Below are 7,500 nucleotides of genomic sequence, written 5' to 3' on the forward strand. Positions count from 1 at the left end.
AAGAGACACCGTACAATTGCATAGCTAGTGGGATGGGTTATGAAGCGGTCTTCCCCAAAATGGTACTTTATCAAGGCGGCGCTTTTGTCGGGGTGGTACATTTATCGGAACGCCATTTTTGTTGGGGTGGCACTTTTGTCAGGGCGATACTTTGTCAAGGTGACACTTTTGTCGGGACGACACATTCCGATCTGCTGTATATGCCTGTATTGATGGCTGAGAGTAAGGTGGAGGAGGCAAACGTAAGGCTGCCTTGGGCGGCACACACTCTAGCTATGCCACTCAGATTGGAAAAAAAGAAGAGAAGAAATCCCAGTACTGAGTGGTACTTTATTTATCGCCTATCGGAGGAAAGAAAGGCAAAGTTGACTTCGGCGGGACTTGAACTCGGAAAGTAGATAACTGGAACGATTTACCGCAAAGCAATTCATTCGATTCTCTTCATCTCTGCTAATTAGCCGCCTTAAAGAGACATATTACAAGCAGTCAAAAGAACCATTAAGAACAGCAATCAATCGTTGGCCGCCCCCAAACCACTCCACCACCATTACCAACATCATCATCATCATCATCATCATAATCATCGTCATCACCAATAATATCACCACCGGCACTATCATCACAACCGCCTCCCTCACTAGCACCACCACTACCATCTTCACCACCACAGTCACCACAACTACCGCCGTCATCACCAACAGCAAGAATGCCACGAATACCACTGTCACTACAACCACCACCACCACCACGATCACCACTACCATCATCAACAGCACCATCATCACCACCACCAACATAATTAGTTTTCGTAACATTCTTCTGTATTTTTTATTTCTTTGTATTTGTTGATGTTTATTTTTGTGTATATATATATATATATATATATATATATATGCAAATATATATATTTATATAGCGTGTGTGTGTTGGGTATGTATGTGTATGTATGTATGTATGTATGTATATCCAGTTGTGTAAGTTAACCTATATATATTTTTTAATTAATTGATCATTAGGGAATCCTCTTTAAATATTGATTACGTCCTTCAGTCGATTAACATATTTCTCGGTGTATATACATACGTACATACATACATACATATATATATATATATATATATATATATATATATATATATATATATATATATATATACATGTATATATGTATGTATATATATATATATATATATATATATATATATATTATATATATATATATATATATATATATATATATATATATATATATGTATATATATGTATATATATATATATATATATATATATATATATATACATATATATACATATATATATATATATATATATATATATATATATAATATATATATATATATATATATATATATATATATATATATATATATATATTATATATATATATATATATATATATATATATATATATATATATATATATATATATATATGTATATGTATATGTATATATATGTATATGTATATATATATATATATATATATATATATATATATATATATACATATACATGCATACATATATATTTGTATATATGTATACATATACGTATGAATGTAAGTACACGTTGTATTTAATAGTGGTGAGGGAGATGATGGTGGTGGTGATGGGGAGTGTTGTGGGGGTGTAGTGTTGGTAGTAGTTTGATGATGATAGTGTTGATGCCGTTGCTTGTTATTCCCCATGCTTGTTGCATATTTTTTGAAAACTCTCTCAATCCGCCATCTTCTTCCATATACTCGTTTTGTCTTGATGTCATTCTCTTATACAGTTGCTTCGTATTATTCTCCCTGATGTTACACTGTTCCGCAGTCTCTTATTCTCAGTAATATCATTATTTTGTTACATTGCCATTCCGTATTCTTTTATTCCATACAATGTCATTCTCTTATACAGTTGCTCTGTTCCATATTTCCTTATTCTCTCTGATTTTATTCTGTTACATTGCTAGTCTATATTCTCTTAATTTCCGTGATGTCGTCCTGTTATACTAGTGCTCCGTATCCTCTTACTCTCGCCAACGTTATTCTAGTATAGTGTTGTTCTGTATTCTCTTATTTTCTCCGATGTCATTGTTATATTTCTATTCCTTATTCTCTTATTATATATATATATCTGTAATATAATACGTGACAATTATTCGGTTGCCATAATAAAACTTCAAGTTTCGGATGTCGGAGTTTTATTATGGCAACCGAATAATTGTCACGTATTATATTACAGAGAAATTCCTCTATTTACATAATGTCGAGGTCTCTTTCATTCTTTTGTTGTCTTACCATTACTATTAATATATATATATGTATATATATATATATATATATATATATATATATATATATATATATATATATATATATATATATATATATATATATATGACTCACTGCTTCCTCTAGCGACCGATTGTCCATCATAGATAAGACCAAACAAGGTCGAAATCACGTGATCTGGTAGTCTCAGTGCTGGGGGTGGTGAAGATTTATTTCCCCGCATTAGCAATATAAGCAAGAGCACATTTTACACCAAAAACCAATAATAGAGTTTTTCTCATGGTATCTACCGTAGTATAGTTTGTCCTAAAAGAACATCCACGTTAAGTGGGGATAAATATTACCTATCGCTATTAATACTGTCTCTGTCGCTTGTATATATTTTTTTAAACAAGAAGCAGAGAATGTTTTGGATACTTTATCGTGGATAAAAGTGAAGAAGTATTTACATTGTAATCAAAATATGCTACCTGTTTCAATCCTTTATAAAAGGTGATTTAGTCATGCTGAAATAGAAAGGAAAATAAATCGAAATGAATTAAATTAATCTTTCATGATATCAGTTGTAAAAGTTCACATGTTTTTCTTACGACAGTCACATATTATTGATGCTTCGTTTCCTTCTGATTCTTTCTGAATCGTGGTAGTAGCAGTAGCAGGAGGAGGAGCAGTAACAAGAGTGACTTAAATAATTGCAGTGGCGTGTGCAGCTGCCAGTAGCATTAGCAACAGGAATGTTATAACTGCAGCAATTGTTTTGGAATGTATGATACTCTTTTACTCTTTTATTTGTTTCAGTCCTTTGACTGCAGCCATGCTGGAGCACCGCCTTTAGTCGAGCAAATCGACCCCAAGACTTATTCTTTGTAAGCCTAGTACATATTCTATCGGTCTCTTTTGCCGAACAGCTAAGTTACGGGGACGTAAACACAGTAGCATTGGTTGTCAAGCGATGTTGGGGGGGGGACAAATACAGACAAACACACACACACACATACATATATACATATATATATATACATATATACAACGGGCTTCTTTCAGTTTCCGTCCACCAAATCCACTCACAAGGCTTTGGTTGGCCCAAGGCTATAGTAGAAAACACTTGCGCAAGGTGCCACGCAGTGGGACTGAACCCGGAACCATGTGGTTGGTAAGCAAGCTACTTACCACACAGCCACTATTGCACCTTTCAAAACTTCTTGTCAGTAGAGAAAGAGAAGGTTTCTAGCCTCGACCCAAGGCTCCTTCTCTAGAACTTCATCAACACCAACAAGGTGGTTATGCACAGTTGTGCGATTGTGTGCAGATCTGTTTTTTTATGTGTACTTATACATATAGCTGCGCGTAAATGCTAAACCTTTGGAAAGTTTTACATATTTTGACAATTCCATTGATGGTTTTTATCTCTTGCCATCTAATTAATTTACCTTTCTCCATTCTGGTTTGGAGAATTCTAATTTCTCAAGATTGGTGCTGAGGTTGTTTGTTATATATTTTTGTGTTCAAGTAATTACGCATATAAGTCTGCATGTATGTATGTATGTATGTATGTATGTATGTGTGTATGTATGTATGTACATAAGTGTGTATGTATGTTTGTATTTAAATGTACGAATGTATGATACAGTTTACTCTAAAAAGAAAATAACATAAGGAGATATCTAGGTAACATAATTTTATCTTTTGTATTATCATATTTTAACTTAATTTCCTCTACGCATGCTTCTTCTTACCGCATGTATGCTACAAGATGTATGCTACAGACGTTGTTAACTATACGATCTAGAACTCAACTCCAACTTAAACTTGACGAAAATCATCTAATACAGATTCAAACCTTAGAGCATTACAATGCTCTGAAGATTCAATAATATATCTCTATATCCGATGTTTATGAGTATGCTCTTTCTTTTGACATTTTTCTCTTCTTTTAGTCATTACTATGTGAAGGTGGACATTTGTGAGTGAGTGCTTGTGTGTAGACGCATGTGTATATAGGAATCCACCCAACTTCTCCGTAGACTCCACCCACAGTTCCTGGGAGGGTTCTGGAAGGGTCATGGGCTGGGATAATCCTCACATTCTTCCTCCATATCAGAAGCAACTATCAGAAGATTCCCAAGCATGACCAATTGAGACAATAGATATTATCCAACTACCTCGTTCTTGGTCTACCCCTAGTTCTGCCTGAAGAATCTATCTTACGATTGTTTCCTCTCTGATATTCTATTCACATGCTACCGAAGCTTTGGCCTTTCAGTACAGAGAAGTAACAGCTCGACCTGGAAAGTCTCCCAAATCTCCGAGCTGTACACCCTCAAGCAACGTTACTCCAGAGATCCTTCGAAGGATTCCATCCTTAACCACTTGTATTCGCGACTGTACTATTTTGCTCATTACGCAACATTTATGACCATAGATGCGGACAGGCACGGAAACGAATTGAAGACAGTGTGTCCGGATTTTTTCAGCATCCTCTTCTTTTCTGGTCATAAAACGCATTGGCTGCAGCTCTTTGCCATCATAAAAACAAAAACAACTGTGTTTTAATTAATTTCCATAGAAATTATAGATTCTTTGAGACTATCAGCTTTTCTCATTCAGTGACATTTGCAATGACCGCAAAGTGTTTCTTTACCTTGTCTCTATGCGAACATAATTTTGACAAATCAAAAATTTAATTTGTATGGCATTTAGTATCCCCTGCCACCCATCCACACTTCATCTTCATTGTTGAAATTCATGCCAAACTGATATGTGTTTTCGACAGTATTTTCATCATACACACACACACACACACACACACACACACACACACACACACACACACATATATATATATATATATATATATATATATATATATATATATATATATATGTAGAGAGAGAGAGAGAGAAGGAAAGAAAGAAAGAAAGAGAGTAAGAAGGAAGAAAAGAAAGTGAGAGAGATGTATACGCATGAAGATGTGTATATTTATGCATGTATGTATACGGGTGTATGTATGTATATATATATATAAATACTTTATATATATATATATATATACATATATATAGTAATATACTTAGATAGATAGATAGATAGATAGATAGATAGATAGATAGATTGATTGATTGATTGATTGATTGATTGATTGATTGGTTGATTGAGAGAGAAAGAGGGAGAGAGAAAGAGGGAGTGAGAAAGATGTATATATGCGTGTTTGGTAGATGGAAGCATTTTAGAGGTAAATTTGTAGATAGATCGATAGATCGATAGGTTGTTAGACACAATTTTGTTAATGAGCTGGAATTTGTTAATATTTGTGTGTGTGTGTGTGTGAGTGAGCGTATGCGTGTATGTGTATGTGTGTGTGTGTGCGTGCGCGCACGCGCGTGTGTTTCGTACTTATACATTAAGCGTGGTAGATGAGATAGTAATAGTAACATTTATGTGCTCATAAATACGTACTTACATTATACACACAGGCATTTATGTAGACATACATAAATATAACGTTTGCCTGCACACATTTCTATATACCTTCGAACACTACTATGGCTATATGCATATATACATGTGTGGGGGGGGCGTGGGGGGGCGGGGGGGGGGCGGGGGGGGCGTGTGTGTGTGTGTGCGTGCGTGCGTGTGCGCGCGTATGCGTTATAGAATATGTACATAATATGCATAATATGTAAGAGAACAGGGGTCGTGTAATCAACTCTATCAGCTGGCGGATGTTTTTGCTATAAGAAGCCGTGCACTCAAAACTGAATGCTCGCGCAAAACGTTTCTCTTCCTCAAAGAGACGCTGACATGATTATGTCGTTAAGAAGCTCCTTTGTAACCACTTGAATTCAGGTTCAGTCCCTCTGCGTGGCGATTTGGTCAAATGCTTCTTTTACTAAAGCCCCAAATCGACGAATATCTGGTGAGGGAGTTTTGTGGACAGAAACTCTGGGAAAGCACGTTGTATATACCTAAATATGTATACACCTAAATATGTATGTGTGTGCGTGTGTGTCTTTGTGTTGGTGTTGTCCCTCCACCGCTTCACAACAGGTATCGTTTTAAACGAAGCGCTTCGGCAAAAAGTTACCGATAGAGTAAGCACCAGATTTGCAAAGTAATTACTGGGGTCGATTTGTTCGACTAAACTCCTCAAGAAAAGGAGAGAGAGGCGGAAAGAGAGAACGAGGGAAACATTAAAATAAGCCAGCGTCGAATCAACGACGCCAGATAGGCAGCGCCAAAACGGCTGTAGCAGAACGTTTCAAACCCTAGAGTGGACACTTGAAGAGATAAGTTACTTGTAACTTCCACAGCTGTGATACAGCGAGGGTTATATTCAAGAGAGAGGAGAATAAGATCAACTCACATGGCCTAAGAAGTGCCACATCATATCACTCAGACAATATCTATTGAACAGTAAATGGAGATATGAGTATATCACATGTGTACTCAATAGCGAAAATAATAACATCGTGAGATTATGTAATAAAACTCCTGAATATGCATCTCGGCTGTACAGTTGTTTCGGGCCAAGGTTAACTGGCTTAACATACTTAAACAGAAATTCGGAATCGAAACACTCATCATTATCAACAAAGTTATGCCTGGCTCATATCTCGCAACACCACCAACGGGAAGAACAGCCTATCCTGGACCTGTGATAGGTATACCTAGGAGTGTAGCTCTTCCTGTTTGGGTGTAAGAGTGACTACTAAATAGCGGATAAGAGAGATAATGATGTCCTTTAAGCTGCACATAAGTTAGTCCACGTTGTGGTGGAAAATGTCGATCGTACCATACTCGAGTAAAAGTCCTACACACATCAGCAGCAGCTGCCCAAAAATGTCTACAAGTTACTACTTTGCTATCAGACATAACATTGTAGCTAAAATTATTTACAATGGTATCTGCCAAAAGGATTTTACCGACGGCCATACCAAACACGTAACAAAACAGGAAAGTATCCATGCCTTTACAAATAAAACAATGAAAACAGCGACCTGATGGAAACGCAATAGACCTGGCGGGACAGAGATACAAAAGTCGTACACCATTCAACCGCCCAGGGGATGAGAATGTGTTGTCTAGAATTGGGAGGAAAAGAGAATATCTGGAGGAATTCTCTCGTAACTTTTTTATTTTTTAATGTTTTCTTTTTCTTCCTCAAATTTTCAGAAAATGTTTGCGAATTTGTTCTGCACACGCGAA

This window comes from Octopus bimaculoides, chromosome 24, assembly GCF_046866305.1.
Source record: "Octopus bimaculoides isolate indiv1 chromosome 24, ASM4686630v1, whole genome shotgun sequence".
Lineage (NCBI taxonomy): Eukaryota > Metazoa > Mollusca > Cephalopoda > Octopoda > Octopodidae > Octopus > Octopus bimaculoides.